Consider the following 17,873-nt stretch of genomic DNA (forward strand, 5'->3'; position numbering starts at 1 on the left):
AAATCAGATCCTATGTTTTCTTCAGCCATATTGGAATTGGAGATCTATTCCCACGGAAACCATTCCTCTGTGTGTAGTCAAGGTAGCTGGACTAAGAGCAGACAGTTCCTCTGTGGTGCACGAGCTGCCCAACAGGTTTTGCATCAGAAGTGCCCAGGGGGCTTTTGCAAGAGATGACATTCCCAGACTTGAGATCCGTGGGGTGCAATCCCGGTCTCCAGGAAGGGGTGGAAGCCCAGGGAGCTGTGAACTCCTCGAGCTCCCCTCGGGGTGCTTGAGAACCCCGGCCACAGCCCTAGGCCGTGGATGGTGGAATTCAACAGGACTTTGAAACCCTTTGGTTCAACTCCTCAGTCTGAAGACAAGAAGTGATAGAGCCTGGGAGGTGGCACAGCGACCCCATGGCGAGGACTTAGTCCTTTCCTCTCTGGTGTCGGTGTTCTCATTAGTGCGTCACCCCAGTGGGGAAGAGACTTGGGACATGTCACGGGGTCTTCCACACTTTATGGTGATTTCTACCCCTTGTCTCCGTGGCGCTCTTCCTCTTTATCAGAACACTTGCCCGGGTGTGAGATCGTCTGTGGGAGTCAGCAGACTCCTTGTGGTTAGAACTTCTTCCTTAGGATTGTAGGTGACCTTGCTTCCAGCACCAGCTGGCAGTTCACCAGGGGCTCACACCAGAAGGGACATTCCAAACACAAGTCCTAACTCTCAAGACTTTATACATTTTTCTGTTAGCAAACTTGTTCAAAATTTGGTAGAAATTAGAACAAATAAATAAATGAATTAATTTAAAAAATTGGCAGGAAGGTCTTGGGATGGTGGGAGAGGGAGAAATATGCTCAGATCACCGTAATATAGTGTGATATTGCTGCATTCAAGGGCTGTGTGGAGGGCAGCAGTAGCTCAGGGGAGGGGATTGGCTTCTCCTGGGTGGGTGGGAGGGTGCTGGGTGCACAGGATGTGAGAACCCAGAAAGGTAACAGAGAACACAGATGTGTTATGTCTGTGCACACCACATGTGCAAAGGCCCAGGGGCACGAGGCAGCTGGGGTGCTGGGGGAACTCCCAGCGTGAGACGGGCATGACTAAAGACTGCGGATGTCAGTGCAGAGGGGGCAGCTTGGGAATGGGCTGATGTGACACGTTAAGGCATTCAGGCAAGACGTCCCCGTGGGGAAGCAGCTGGCTTGGGTAGAAGCTGCATTGCAAGAGGACATCTGAGGGCAGGAGCTTGCTCAGGTGCTACCACATCGGTTTTGGTAAGACAGTCTTTGAGATTCTCTCGGGGTAGAAATAACGTAGTTTAAGAGGCATGACAGGAGCCAAGAGGGTGCAAGAAGTCAAGCTGACAGGAGCCCGTGACCGGCTGATAAAGGAGAGGGGAGCGCTGAGAGCAAGCTCCGTGGTCCATGCCAGGAGGAGGGCAACAGGACCTTTGTTTTGGTTTTGGGGGTATAATGAGTTCCCGCAGCAGTCTTGGACCTGAGGTGTCTAAAAGACACGTGTTGCAATTTCTCTTTTTATTAAAAAATTTTTTTATTAGTTGCTCCGAACTTTACAATGATCTTGACATATCATACATTTGATTCAAATGGGGTACATAATCAATTTCTGACAGCCGAGGAGGCTTCGCCAGGCTGTGGTTTAGCACATCACCATTTCGATGCTGACGCACGGATCTCCTCGTTGAGCAAGGAGAAGCCTGGGCCATACACCAGGGACCTGGCGTTTGAGGAGTGTGTTCGTTAGCCTTTGTCGAATAACAAACCCTCTCAACAGCGCCATAAATAGCAAACGTGCTATTTCTCATTGCTCTCTGCTTTGGCTGGGTAGCTCTTTGAGGGGGCTGGCCAGGCGGAGGCCAGATGACACAGGATGACGCTCTCACTGGCCTGGTAGTTGGCTCCACGTCGGCTGGGGCAGGGGGTACTTTGGCCATGTTTCTTGTCATCCAACAGGCTATCCCAGGGCATCCGCACAGTGATGGTCACAGGATTCCCCAGACCGATGGGGAGAAGCTCCAGCGCAGACACTCCTTGGGTCTCTGTTGCATTCCCAGTTCGCCACTTCTCAGAACAAGGCACCTGGGGCAGTGTCAGAATGGACCTGAAAGGGAGAGGATTGTGGCCATTTTTGCAGATAGTGTCCCATGTTGGTATGGCAGGTGGAAAGAGAACCCACAGACACGCTGGGTGTCTGGTAGCATGCCAGACAGTTTAGAGAAGCTTCGAGAGATGGGAAACACAGCTAAAATCAGCACAGTGACGCAGCCACATCAATGTTCACAGCAGCTCAATCCACAGTAGCAAAACTGTGGATCCAACTGAGGTGCCCTTCAACCAATGAACAGATCAAGAAAATGTGGCATGAATGCACCATGGAGTATTACTCAGCCATAAAGAAGAATGACCTTATGGTGTTTGCTGGTAAGTGGATGGAACTGGAGACTATCAGGCTGAGTGAAATAAGCCAATGCCCCCAAACCAAAGGCCGAATGTTCTTGCTGATATGTGGAAGCTGATCCAAAATACGCTGGGTGGTGTGTATAAAAAAATAGAAGAAAGATCAGTGGAGAAGACAAAGGGGAATGGAGGGGAGGGAGGAGGGCTAGGGTGGGGAAAGACAGTGGAATGAATCTGACCTACCTTTCCTATGAACGTATATGGATATACTACGGTGAATCTCACCATTGTGTATGCCCAGAAGACACTAATTAAAAAAAAAAAAAAAAAAACAACTAAAAGTCAACAGCCGGAAGATCAGGAGAGCAGAGGGGAGAAAGGAGGGAGGGAACGTGGGAGGACCGGGGGCTGCATTGGAACAGATGATAGTCCATGCTTTTGTGATTTTGTCAGAATGAATCCTAACGCTGTGACTAGGGAGAACAATTAAGAAAGGGCCTGGAGCTGGCACTGCCACGGGAGTCCTTGCAGCTGGGAGGGGCTGTCCCCATGGGGACACATCCTCCTGGCTCTGCTGAGGCGTGTGTTCTTCATGGGACACCTGCACTGCCCACTGCCCCATGCACCCCCTGGGAGGAGGGTCCGTCTGCAGCAGCATGAGAGGGGCATGTGCAGGTCCGTGGCCCTGGGTCAGCTCCTGGGGGTGTCCCGGCCTTTAGGATAGTGGTCCTGACCAAGGACGACCTTGTGGTCCCTCCTCTGTGGGACTGGGGCTTGACTGCCTGGTGTTTCCCTCGAGGACTCGCACAGTGGGCAGTGGCGGAGGACAGGAGTGCTTGGTGACACCACTGTGCTACAGACGATGAAGGAGCATTTTTACAGTGATGTGTCTGTTGTCCTGAAAGGGACGCAGACCAGGAAAAGGGAGGGAAAAAAGCCAACCCTCAAAACCCTTAATAAGTCACACTGAGCTGTCATTCAAACCTTGCTCCAGCTGGATCCAGAGCTGGCTTTCTCCTCCCCACCCGGAGGTGGCTCCCTACCTGGTTAGAAGCCCCTCAGAGGCTCACACCAGCTAAGAACCCTTTTGCTGCTCTGAAATAAACAACAAACAGGAGAGTTTCAAGTGCCCCTTTAGGGTATGGGGATCAGCGGTGATGTAGTGGGCCATTTGTTCTTGATTAGGACTGAGGCTAATTGTTCATCTGGGGGCTTGTTGGGGATGTGGGACTTAAGTGCTGTTACACATTCTGGGGTGACTCACCAGCAGTCTGGGGCCTGCCTTTGAAAGGTGTTTATTTTCCTCATGAAGTCCTTTCTCTCTGCACATGGTGACTTCTTCCATGGGCTTGTCTTCAAGAGGGGACCCCTGGAGCAGGTGCTGGGGGGCACCTCGTCCCCTCACTGGTTCTCTTGGCAGAGACCCTGGGTGTGGGTTTTCACTGCGTCCCATGGTGTGACATGTGAGGGTCATCGGGAGCCTGTAGAATTCCTTCCTCTCACTGGCTCCTCTACTGGGCTTGGAAATGAGAGGCCTGGATTAGATGAGGTGTGAATTGACATCTGCCTTCAAGAGTTCATTGTCCGTGATTTGTAACTCTTGCTTGGGAGGTCACAAAGGCCAAGGCTCTGGGTGAGCTCACTCTGCAAGCTCTTGTGTGGTCCTGGCCTCTCCAATCTTATCTCCCGCCTCTCCCTTCCTGGCCATGATACAACACCAGCTATGTCCTAAGAACCCAGGTCTCCTTATGCCATCAAACTGGCACGCGGGTTCCTCCTCCTGGAAGCCTCTTCTCCCTGGGGAACCTCTTGTCTTACACTGTCGGTCCCAGCTCAGGCTTCAGCCGTGCCAGCTGCTGTGACCTCATCCGCAATCTGCCACCCCAGCCAGAGGCAAACCATGCGGGACCTCCCTCCGCTGCCCTCCGGTGTCCTGCGGGGATTTCTAGTGAAGCAAGACCACGCTGCATGGTAATTTGGGTCTCTTCCTGGGAAGGGCGTATCTCAAAGGCGTGGTTCTCTGGCTCCCTAGCAGGGCTTGGTGCTTGAATTGGACACTGAACAGCCACCGTCATCGCACCCTACCCAGCTTCCAGCTCCTCCAGGGTCCCTGACGACAGTGCTGACCTCCCTTTCTCAGTGCAGGGAGAACGTACTGTCATTGCCACTGCCACTCGAACACTGGGGTGGGGGGGGCAGCTGTAGACGTGGCAGAAAAGGAAGGTGTCCTCATCTTCTGGGTGGCATTCCTGAACTCCAGGCACCTCCCAGCTTCCCATCCCTGAAGGTCTGCTCCCTCTGGTTTGTGGTGAGCAAGTTTCTTAGGACCAGGTGTTTGAGTGTTTGCAGAGAATGATCAAGGGTTGCCCCAGCTTCTCACACTTCCGATGGGCCTGGGCGTGATTTAACCAGGGTGTCTGCTGGAGGGATGGTGGGAAGGGAAGTGGGGGTGGGGGGTGACGCAGAAGGGTGTCACAGAAGTCCAAGGGAGCTTCCAAGCCTGGGTTCCTGGCAGGGTGCGTGGTGGAGCCTTTTCTACCAACACAGGAGCATCATGAAGTTGTGGGGAGGTTTGATCCTGCTGAGCTCAGACACCTGTGGGAGCCCAGGAGGCAGTCAGATGGGGGCTTCAGCCTGGTGGGGGGGAGGCCAGCACCTTGATGAGGGAGAATTGGCTACTGAGGCTGAGCGGGTGGTGGGACTCCCAGGAGGGATTATACAGGGAGAAGGAGAAGCTGGGCTGGGGCTGGGGCTTGGTGGTAAAGTGCTGGCCTGGCATGCATGAGGCCCTGGGCTCGATCCCCAGCACCACATAAAAAATGAGAAAATTAAAAGTTGTTTAAGAATGCTAAAAAATGTGTTGTTAAATACACGAGAAGAAGGAGAGGCTGGTGCAGGCTCACACAGCGGTCTGTTCAGGGTCACTGGAACAAAACGCCCAAGTCTGGGAACTCGTAAAGAGGCTTATTTGGCTCATGACTCTGGTGGTTGGAGGATCCAAAAGCCTGGCTCCAGAGTCCTGGTGGGGCCCCTGGCTGTCATGCTGAGTGTCTTGCAAGAACTCACTCCCCAGATGCCTACAGCTTCCCAGAGACCAGCGGAGCCTCCGCGGCTTCCAGGGGGCCCCACCTCTTAAGGCTTCACCCACTCAACTCTGCCACCACGCAGCTTCCCTCGCACGAAGGTTTGGGGGACTCACTTGAACCCCACCCAAGCTGTAGCAGGGATGTGAAGAACCTCTGTTCTGACTGGAGTCAGAGGGAGGGTGAGAGGGGTCAGAGCCCTAGAAGAACATATGCTCCATGGAGGAGAATGGTTGAGAGCTTGTTTGGAGACCAGGAAAGAGACCCTCGCTCACATACCCGAGGTGAGGAACGGAGCGGAAGGGTCCCTCCTCGGCAGCAGAGCATCTAGAGCTGAGCTCGGCGGTGGGCTCCCCCCAGCCAGTCTGCTCCCCTGCGCTGAGTCAGCTCAGACAGCGGGGAGAGGGTTCCCTGCAGAGGTGAGGAGGGTTCAATATGATGCCGATGATCAATGGGGGTGTCAAATGATAGAATCACAGGCATTTTGACACTAGTAGAGTTCCTGACTGCTTCCCTCACCCCCAAGGGCAAAAGGTGTATTCCTGGTTTTACAGGTTCCGTGCCTGTGTCCAGGTGGGACGAGCCTGTAGGTCTTATTATTTGTTTTTGTTATTTTTAATCAGCAATCATCACTCAGAGAGTGCCTTAGTAATCCTTGTTTATTTCTAGTGGTAAAATACACACACATTAAGTGTATTTACAGTATTTCACAACGTTGCCATTAGCCCTTTCCAGAACTTTATCATCATCCCCAGTAGGATCTCGGCACCCAGTGAGCAATGGCCCCAGCCCCTCCTCGAAGGCCCTGCCTGCACGATCCTATAATACTTGTCTTTTTGTGTCTGGTTTCTTTCACTTAGCATGTCCTTAGGAATTCTCCACAGCACTCTGGAATTTGGCTGCTCCAATGTTTTGGATACAGATTTCTGCAGTATGTGACATAATTCCTCAATTATTTTCTCAGAAGCTTTTGCTCAGTCTCTTTTGAAATCCTGAAAAGAAAATTCTCTCCCAAGAAGCCATTTTGTACACTTTCAGTCCAACCTCCAAGGGTGACGGTGTGAGTCCTGGTGGTGGCCTTAACGTCTGCCAAAGGCCGTCAGGTGGAGGAATCGTGACCCCCCGGCAGTACTGACCCACCATGAAGGGCCCCCGCATAGTGGGTCCCAGACACGTGGAGGACTTTGGAAGTCCTTCACTGTGCAAAAGGAGGTCTGGGCTTCCTTGTCCTGAGTAATTACGACCCCTGTGGTGTGAATACTCATCCATGTCAAACTACTCCTTCACTTTCATGGTTATAATAAAATTTTTTTCCAAGACCTGCATTTTTGTTATTAAATTCATCAGACTTAAAATTACTCTGTCAAATTCCTATAAAAATTTCTAAACCCTTAGTCCCAGCTGGCAGTGCTTAGACTACAACATAAGTAGCCTTTTTAGGGGCTCCACCCTGGGAGGTTGCTTGCAAGTTCACTCTTCATGCTGAGGATTGAACCCAGGGCCTTGTGCGAGGTAGGAAGTGCTCTACCTCTGAGCTATGTCCCCAAACCTCACTTGAATAGTTTTTTGGAAGGTATGTTTTCTCAAAACAGTGTTTCCTTTCACGGACTCTGACCCTTCATGACAGGGGAGGGGACTGATTTGTCTGAACAGATCTGTTACCCAGAGGCTGGGGTAAGAGGTGCTTTTCCCGTTGTTCCGCATCTTCTCGGTGTCAGGAACGCGATGTGAAGCTGCGGAATGTTGCTGGCTGGAGTCCTCCCGTGGGGCTTTACAGTTGCTAAGCCTGCCATCCTCGGAGTCTGTGGCAGGACTTGGTGGCACTCTGTTCCCATGGTGAGTCATCAGCATGCCACCCAGGAAGTCCTCAGGCTCAAGTTGCTGAGCTGAGTGGCACAGCTCTGCAGCAGACATGGAGTCCCCAGTCTCTCTCGGCGGGGTCTTAGTGACCGGGTTCAGGTTTCGGAGCAATCCCTGCTATATGCCATAGGCACGTCTAAAACCAGTCTGCAAGGTAATGCGATATTGAGTCTTAGTGAACCATGCTCCTGAGAAATCCCATCAAGGCCTCTATTAAGCTCCATAGGCAGGTGGTGTTTTAGTATACAGCTATCCACATCCATGGATGATGCACCTGTGGATTTAACCAACCAGGGATTGGAAATATTGGGGAAAAAAACATGAGTCTAAACTGAACATGAACATATTTCTCTGCTACACTCCCCAAACAAGACAGTGTAGCAGTGACTCCAAGGCCTCTACATGGATTAGGTGTCATAGCTATCTAGGGATTATTTAAAGTATATGGAAAGATGTTTACGGGTTATATGCCAATACTGCACCACTGCATGTAAGGTCCCTGGCATCTTTAGATTTTGGTGTTCATGGGAGTGGGTCCCAGAATCAATCCCCAAGGGATCCTGAGGGATGCCTGCACTTCTACATAGAAGGTCATGATTAAAAAGTTAAAAATATGGCCTTTTGGTTTATGACCACAGGATGAAAGCTGATGGACCAAAAACCCTTCAGCACGGCAGGGGGCTGGGTGAGTAGCACACAAAACCTGGGCATTGGAGTGTTGTAGACCTGGATGCAATTCTTGCTCTTCCATGTATGACTGACCCATGTGAGTCTGGGCAAGCACTTGGTCTCTTAGAGCCTCATGGACCAGAAATATTGGGAGTGATGGATGAGGGTGTATCTAGAGCTAGTCCCTGGCTGAGAGCAGGCAATTGTACTTTGGTTTGCTTCTTTGTGATTTCTCTGCTGTGGTCCAGAAAGCTGCTTTTAAATACTCAGGTTATAGGTAGGAAGTGCAGTCAGTTGCTTCCCAGTAGTGGCTGATAACAGACCAAGGCTGCCTGCTGCTGCATGGTTGTTTTTCTCTGGAGAGTCTGCAGTCCTTGTCTCTTAAAGAGATTGTGTCTGCTGGCAGTAAACAGGCTTTTAGCAAAATAGCTCTTTAATCCCATTCAAGCATATTCTGCACTCACAATAGAAATGCAAATGAAGCAAAAAAAATGAGATATCATATTTTTTCACCTAATGGTCGGGCAAAGATCAAGAATTCCATGCCATGCTGGGTCAGCGAGGGCACTGGACGGTAGGTACTGGGAGAGAGCAAATTGGAACGATGCTTCTAGAGAGCAATTTAGTAATGCTTATCAAACTCACAAACGTACATTCCCCTTCTGAATGTATTTATGCTTGCTCATCTGCAAAACACAGTATTTACTGATACAATCTTCAAGATATGTTTTTAAATAAAAGAAAAAGCCCAGTTTAATGTGTATCGCATATATAGTATTATGTTAAGCAAAATAACCATTCACGTGTTTAAGAAAAAATAATCTGGACTAACTGAGACCTATCTCCCCATGGAAACCCCAGGGGCACAAAATGGAAGTGTTATTCTTCACTGTGGGTGTGAAACATGGACTTCTGTAGCTCTCTGCTTCAGGAAGTTACATGAGGTCCACTTGGGTTTGCTGCCTCTTCTCCTCTCAGTGCCCAGGTCAGAGCCCGCCTTGGTAGGCACTGTTGAGTGGATGGAAGAGCGAGAGGGAACTTGACCTCTCTCCCGAGCTTGCAATAGAATGAATTCTGCAGGTGGCAACTGGGAGCTGCTCCACCAGGGCACTCACCTCGTGTTCTCAGGGAAGATTTTGGCAGATCGTAACTGAGGTGAGGGAGAAGCAGATTAGAGCCCGTGTAACCCGAGGCCGTGTGACCTGAGTATTGATTGCTGAAAAGAGCCAGCAATTTACACAAGAGAACCAACCACTGGAAATGGGAATCTACATAGAAAACCTTTGGCGACAAGGTCAGTTTTACTGGTTATTTTATAAAAATAACATTTATGGTAGAAAATAAAGATAAGCAAAAGACAATAGTTAGCAGTCCCACTAGGGAGATACCGCGGCGGCTAGCTTTTCCTAATGACCCTCGGTCCTTCTCTTACAGTGTGTGCGTCCACAGGAGCGTGTACACAGGCCCACCCTTTCTTAAACATTCCAGTTAACAAGTAAAACACAAAACCAGGATCATGCAGGTCGGCGTATACTTGTCCCTCCTTCTGGGTGCTATCTGCATCCTTCGTCTTTGCTGCATTTGAGAAGCGATGCTGGGCCGGGTCCAGGACTCGGCTCCTGCTACCCTGCAGCCCTCGGGGGCGGAGCTCTTCCTGGTTATTCTCCAGTGCCGGGATCCTGCTCTCCCCCAGTCACAGAGAATGGCATGCGGGTTCCCTGAAATGCCCCGTTTTTCTCCCTGTGTCTTCTTCCAGAGGGACTCTTCTGCCCACCCTAGTCCCCACCTTCTCCGGTGACCCACTTACTGGTGTTCCTCCAGCCTCAGTGATCCAATGTCCCTTCCACAAGCAGCTTTACGTGGCCGTCCATTCAATCTGCTGCCCCTTCTCTGCATTATTGTTAGGCTGTGCAGACCTTTGAGTCTTAGCATGCCTACTGTATACAGTAGCCTCTTCTTACCCTGGGGGAATAATCATTCCCAGTGAATGCCTGCAACTGCAGAGTACAGAACTCCATAAAAAAGTTTTTCCCATACATGAACACCTTGAAAAATTTAAATTTATAAATTGGGCACAGTAGAGATTAACAAAAATAAGTAATAATGAAATATGAACATTATAATAATAAGCTGTAATAAGAGTTGTGCGAATTTGGTCTCTCTCTCATACACCTACTGTACCATGCTTACCCTTCTTGTGATGATGTGAGATGATCCTGAAAGGAAGCATTTTATGGTTTCTTTTGGTGTATCTAAGTTTCCAGCATCACCTATGTTTTGGGGCCATTATTAAGTAAAATAAGGATTACTAGAATATAAGAACCATGATACTGCAACTGTCGTGATAACCAAAATGGTTACCAGGTGGATACCATATAGAGCATGGATACATTGGACAAAAAAGTGACTCACATCCAGGAGTGGTGGAGCCTGAGATTTCATCTTGCTGTTCAGAGCCATTCACAGTTTAAAACTTTTTAATTGTTTATTTCTGGAAATATTCATGTAATATTTTTAGACTATGTTTGACTTAGTAAAATCACAGAAAACAAAACTACAGATAAGTGGGGGGAGGGAAGAACTATGTTTTGTGATTTTTTTTACTTCATTTTATTTTTTTCCTATGAGGCTATAATCCTGCCAGGGACTGAATGAATCATTGGCTTTATTCTGGGGTTCAGGTGGTAGGCCCATTTATCTCTCATGATATTGTCCTGTCTTGGTCTGTTGCCTGTTACTAATAGCACAATACCATAGATTGGATAAGCTATGAAGAAAAGAGGTTTATTTTGGCTCCCAGTTCTGGTCCAAGGTCAAGGAGTCACATCTGGTGATGGCTGTGTAGGGCATCACATGGTCAGAGAAAGGGAGTACGTGAGACCAAGACAGACTGACTTTCAGAGCAGACCCCCTTCCTGCCCCAGAGAGAACCCCCTGATCCATCAATAGCAGGAATAGAGCAATCCATTCATCGGGGCAGACTGCTGATCACCTATGAAAGACCCTCCCTGGTCCCACCTCTTAACATCTCAAATGGACACTGAATTCCAACCTGAGTTTCAGAGACTACAAACCATCTGGAAACCACAGCATCTGCCATCCAACTTTGCCTCTTTCAGGAATAAAGGTGAATGTCCTGGACTCCATCAGACACTTTGTTTTTTTTTTTAAAACTTGATGGGGGAAGAGACATCATATTTACTGAGGCGTCTTTGGCTACCCCAGTTGGTGATGTGACTCTATTCCCCTCTAATTGCTATAGAAACTGAGACTCGCGAGTGGTCCAATGGCAGGTCTGCAGTCAGGATGTTGCTGGGATTGAACTCAGTTTTCCTGACTCTCCAAACTGTGGTCTTCCCATTTGAGTTATTTTGCACCCGTTTCTCCCACTATCTGGACTTGTGGCCAGGATTCCCACACAGGGTGGAAGGAATCTTTAACGCCGTCCAATCGGCGTTGTATAATTCACCTTCTGGGCTGGCAGATGGGTCCATGTCTTTGTTATCCGTCCCCACGGGGCCCATGCTAAACGTTCAGTAAGTGCATTTGGGCCACCAGCCTGATCACTTAGCACCAGGGGCCCTCAAGAACAGAAACAGGCTGTGTAAACATCCTCTGCAGATGGTGGCCAAAGAGCTATGAAGTCATGTCTTCGGGTTGGGAAGCGCTGAGCAGTGGTTTTCTCAGTCCCACCCGTTGGTAAGGGTCATGTGCTGCTGGTCACGTCGTCTTCAGCAAGAGGCCACAAGCTCGAGGGGAGAAGCTGGTGGGCTGCTTGGGCACCAGCCCGGCCCCCTGGGGCGAAGGGAGCCAGGCTTTCTGGTGCAGCATGCAGTTCTCCAGTAAGCACAGCTTTGCAAAACAGCTTCCCTTATTTTTTATGTGTTTCCCGGGCTTTCAAAGCTATGGGTATGGGGAGGGAAACATGCTCCATATGCTTCTGATTTACTTAACGTTACATTCGCCAGAAATTTCTTTTGTAAAATCTATTTCATGTCTGGGAAACGTTTCCAGTGGTTTTTTTTTTTGAGCCTTTTAGCCCAGATATTCACACTCAAAAGGAAGCAGAAAATTGAAACAATTATTAGGATATAACTGAGGCTCGAAAATCCCCTTTGCCTTTGTTACCTGAGCATTTCTGGGGACAGGTAAAGCTAGTAGGCCTCGGGGGTCCACCTCGCATTTCATGTGTGGACGCAATCCTCCAAGGTTAGCTTCTTTTTCAGAGCCCTGTGTGGAAAGTTTTGGTTTCCTGGTTAAGTTAATCCAGGCTAAGTGTCCCTGGACTCTTTCTTATTCAGAAATCTCTGAATTTGAGTAGGTTATAAATTTGATAAAGTGCTTTTATTTATTTATTCTTTGCTTAGAGGAGAGGGTGACATAAATCCAAGTAAAAATAATGGACATAAAACTTTCAAACTGTGCTGCTAACTTTCAGATGATACGTATTATTGTTTTTATTAGCAATAAATGTCAAAATGTTGAAGAGTGGTTGGGAAGAGTCGAAGCAGTGGGAAAAAGAAAACAGGGATGGTCCACTTAGGAAAAAAGGGAAGGCAAAGGAACACCAACACCCCAAAGGGTTTGAGAAGCAAAAGTATGTGTTGCTAGTCATCTGAGTTCCTGATCAAGAAGGCTGGGCACAGATCAAACACGGATGTGAAGATGAGAGCTGGGCTCCCCAGAGCAGAGCAGAGTGCCCCCAGTCACCTACTTTCAACTAAGTTTCCAGTTACTTCCTTTAATCTTCACAACATTTTCCGAGGGTGAAAATTTTAGTTTGGAATCTAACTTTCCACTTTCTTCCTTTTGCAGAGTTGACCATGTGCTTCCACCCCAAAGCGCTGATGCTGAGTTGTTGCAGAAATCACAACCAGTCGAAGCAGAGGGACAGTGTCATTTGTACAGAAAAATGAAAGGTCTTGGGGGAAAGAACCCAGGCTTTGGAAAGGGGGTGGCCTGGGCTTAAAACCAAGCCTTTTCTTTTAACTTCCTCAGTGCTTATGGTTCCAGGAAGAGGGGCGGTGGCCTAAAAGAGAAGGAAGGAGAAGCAAACAGACTCCCAGAGGGTCTCTGACTCTCAGTGTTTCTGGATCTCAGTTTGTTCATCTATAAAGGAAAACTGTGTGGGTATGTGATCATTGTGGTCCCTTCTTGGTCAAAAGTGCTTGGCTTGTGCCCCTCCCCATAAAAAAGGAAGGATAGAGACAGCGGTGGATATGACCACAGCCCCAAGGTTTGCTAAAGCCTCCTACAGGGAGGGTCAACAGCAGGGAGGCCCAGGGCAGCTCCCTTGGACTCCACCCTCAGGCTGTTGAATTCCTTTCAGAGCCTCTTCCATCCTGGCAAGCACCAGGATGGGTTCATCCTCAGAAACTACATGAGGTGCCCCCAAATTGCCTGATATTGATTCCCTTTATCGTTTGTTAGTTAGATACCACTTTACAAATGTGACCTTTCAGGTAATTATATGCTAAGGGATATTGCCTTGTAATATCTACATCTGAAATTTCATATGTTGAGCTGGTATAAAATTGGAGATTCCTGCCTTCATCCTTAACAGCATCCCAATTTTCTTGCCTACTTCCCAGGTGAAAGGTGTTATTTTTAAATATGAGGAACTGTGGGGTTTTCTTTGAAAAATAATTAACTAATTTTAAGGTCTATATGACAGCAGAATGCATTTTGATTCATTGTGCACAGTTGCAGCACAACTTTTCATTTCTCTGGTTGTACACAATGTAGTGTCGCACCATCTGTACAGTTGAACATGTACCTAGGGTAATGATGTCCATCTCATTCCACCATCTTTTTTCTTGTTTTCATCCAAATCAAACTAGATACAAACCAGACGAAATCTTAGCTTTTCCTTCCCACCCTTGGGATTACATACTGCCTCCTGTGAGCACCTGCCCACCCCCAGGGCTCCCCTGTCACTCAGAGAGCCTCCCTGGGCTCTTGGCCTACCCATGTGCGTCTGTCCGCCTCGGTTTGGCTCTCAGGGCTTCCGTTTTGCTGGGTAAGAGGGAAGATTTGCTAGGTAAGTTCCTTCCTGGTGTTTTATCACCATGCCTGAAACAGATATTTTTCTTTCAGTTTCTTTGGTAAAGATGCGGAAAGGAAAAGTAATTTTAGCAGCTAATGCAGAATGCTGGGGAAGCCAGACTTTCACACAGGAAAGGGAAAAGCAATCACCACAGGTAAACTGATCAAAGTGTGTTATGAAATCCTTCCCAGGAAACATGCTGGCACTCATCTGGGGGATTTTTTTTTTTTTTTTTTTTTTTTGTGGCTCGTGTGACACTTGTTCTCCAGGAGTGCATCCTGAGGTGTTGTTTTGACAGGGAATGAGGCTGAGCTCCCCACACAGGCGTTTCCCATGCAACACTGAATGCAAATCCTCTTTAAAAAAACAAAAAAAATCCAGATGGAGTCCATATTGCGGGCCGGATGAGGAACATGCAAAAACCCTGTCATTGTGTGCCTCAGGTACAAGGGACAAAATGTTCCATTGTATTTGATTGGACAAACCGCAGTTCTAAACATAATGCTAGAACAATGCCACTTAATTGAAACAGAAAATCGCCACCGGCTTCTCAGTGTGTCAGAAAAGACACCATGTTTTTAGGTCACTTCTATATCATTCCCGTGACCTAGTTTTCACAATTCTGTGGGCAGCATTAGTGTACATTTTATTGTGTGCGAGTTAAGATCTGGAAGAGCAATTTGTAGTTAGGTTTTCATTTGTCAAAATCCCTTTCACAATCGCCAGCCCCATTTCTTCCTTTACCAAGGCCTCTGTTTGGGGCTCCCAGTGCTTTCCTATGAAGCCCACCACTTAAAGTAAGGTTGGATGACTTTCCAGTGTGCTGGAACGGACGGGTGGAAACTAAGATTACAGAGGAGGTGAATGCCCAAGGTCAGGAGGGTAAGAACTCAAGGTTAAGTCCTAGTGTGTCTGCTTTTCTGGAGGTAAATGATAAATAAAATCAGACAGGAGAATTTTGGAGGGAGAAGTAAAGAGAAAATGCTATTTCAGTTGTGACCGAGAACCTTTTGACCTCCCTCTTATGCTTCCTCACTGCAGAGGACTTGGCCATCTCCCAACGCCCTTCAACACAGAACATCATTGGAAGACTGGGTGAAAAGATGGCGTATTCCATTGTCAGTTAGCCTTCAACTTCCAGCTCGACTGAGTCCTGATGCTGTGACCTGGGCTGTTCACCAATCTGAGACTTTGTTCCTTTCAAAAAATGGGGACAGTGTTCTAATTTGGCAGTGAAATGTAAGGAATCCGTGACAGACAGTCATATGTAAAAGTGATTGTTCTGTACCTTGCACACATAGCTGCTCCATAAATGCTTGATAATTTCTGTAACTGCGTCTATTAAAGACATTAGCCATTGCTTGACCTTAGAAGCCCTTCTTCATGTATGCATGTTAAGCTGCCCATTCTCAGAACATTGTTTGGAGAGAGGCAAGAGCCGCAGCACAGTACCAGAAGGCCTTTGCTGATGTGTTCCTTTTGTTGATTTTCTGACTTTCCAGATGCCAGGTCCCACGTGGTTCCTGGCATCTTCCCTCCCCTAGTGGATCTGGGATTTAATTGCTCATATCCACCACATTTCTCTGAATTCCTGACTAGCCCTTTTTTCTTCTAGCCCGAGTTTCTGCATCATCCCCAGACCGTCTAGGTATTTCTGGGGTAATTGTAGCTGATGCCTGCCAGGTGTTAGGCATGGTGCACGGTGCCCAGTCCCACTTAGTGTCCCTCAGCGTGATCTCATGACAGCCCAAGTGAGGAAGATGCTTTGATTATCTCCATCTGTAGATACCCAGGGCTCAAGGCACTTGGGAAACTTGGACTGATACATGGCAGCAATGGGATTGGAATCCAGGGCTCAGCTCTCTGCCCAAGAGCTCATTCAGCACCACCTGTTTGTGGACTTGGAGGAGAAAGTGTTTTTGAGCACTGGAGGGCATGGACTCTTCAGCTGTGAGGAAAAAAATTTGGAAGCTACTAAGCTGAAGCATTCAGTGGCTATGAACAGGATGCAATTAAGTCTATGACCTCTCATGACAGCCCCAAGTGTCACTCACAAATGAGAACTCTTTCCAGGGAGTGTTCAGGTTATGTAGGTGCTTGTGTTCGAATCCCACGATGGCCATGCTTATCATCCTGGATGGACGAGCAGGAAATATCTCTCAGTGTCTTCAAAATAGTAATGAGCAATTGAAAGCATCCAAGTGATCTTGGAACCTAAGTGCAGGTTTCTTCACAGGCTGGAAGTTCCCATTTCATGGCTGTGTCTGTTCTTTTAGGACGAGAGAACAGTGTGGCTTAGCAAATGGTGGGAAAGACTATCTGCTGGGGATGGTGACAAGTCGAGGAGTGTCTTTCTGTCCTGCTGGCTAGTATGAAGATGTTGCTTCCCCCTGCTTCATGTTCTACAGCCTCGAGTGAGGTGTGAAGGAGGTGCGAATGGTTGAATCGATTGTTGGCTTAGAGCTCAGGGAGGTAGCCAGGTCAGTGGTGCTTACAAAAAGAGCAAGCAGGAGAAGACCTAACATTTCTATAGATAGAGTGACCTACAGCCACCCCCGCCTCTGACTGACAAGGCAAAGGGCAGATCTTCCCCAGCTGACAAGGCAGCCATAGCCAAAAGTACTTGCTTTGGACTAGAATGGGGCTGAGTTCGAATCCCCATTCTGTTGCCCATCTATTTTTGCAATACCAGGGATTAAACCCAGGGCCTCACACGTGCTAGACTGACCACTAAGATATACCCCTAGACTCCATTCTGTTGACTTTTAGGAATTTGACTTTTGAAAATTTAGTAATCCTTTTTTTATTACTAATAGTTTTAATTGCAGGTAATCATGCACTGGCAATTGAAAAGTGGCTCAGAGTTCTTTGATACTTTTCCAGTTGAAAGGGGGAGGGGACTGTGTCTCTTCCTCTGAAATTGGGTTGTTTTTTGTGGATGTTCCAGTCAATAGAATATGGCAGGGGTGAGGCTGAGTGGGTTCTCAGGCTAGGCTGTAACAGCCGCCCTGCTTCTGCCTGGTGTCTGGGGCTACTCATTCTGGGAGGCACCTCTAGTTTCTCTGCATGAGAGGGCTGGCTACTACCCTGGAGAGGCCCTGTGCTCAGACACTGTTGAGCAACCAGCTGACAACAGCATCAAGTGCCAGCCATCTGTGAGCCATCCAGGACAGCCAGGCCAGCTGAGCCCTCAGATGACCGCAGTGCAGCTGACATCTGACTGCCTCCGTGTGAGAGCCTCCAAATGAGAACTGTTCAGCTTAGCTAACCCAGATTCCTGACTCCCCAAATCACAAGGAAATCAGATTCTGGTGTTACATCAGTAAGCTTTGGGGGGACTTTTATGCAGCAGCATTAACCAGAGCACCCCCCTGCCCCAGGATTTGGAAGGTTCTTGCAAGAATGAAGTGTCAGAGTGTCCATGGAAATTTGAAACAGCTGATGAGCAAGAGGTTTTCTACACTGATTCTCTTCCCAACTAGGATTGTTGTTGGTATGCAGCATGACCTCATGTCCCTGGGATAATGTTTTTTGCAGAGGCTGGAAGCATGCTGTGAGGTCATCCTCTCTTGGGGGTGATAGCCCTCTCTGGTGGTTGTGTTTTGAACCTGAGTTGCTGCACAGGGATTAGTTGTGTGAAACGGAGAGCATGCGAGGTTGACCTGTAAATTGGAAGGAGAATGTGGGAACGTGGAGAGCATGGTGAAGACTTTCAGCCACCATCAGAACTCAGTGCCCCCACTACCAGAAACTTCCCTAGAAACGGATGAGACTGCCTGCCGACCTCCAACTGGCTGCTGTTCTTTCTCT

The sequence above is a fragment of the Marmota flaviventris genome, chromosome 19, assembly GCF_047511675.1.
Source record: "Marmota flaviventris isolate mMarFla1 chromosome 19, mMarFla1.hap1, whole genome shotgun sequence".
NCBI classification, from domain to species: Eukaryota; Metazoa; Chordata; class Mammalia; order Rodentia; family Sciuridae; genus Marmota; species Marmota flaviventris.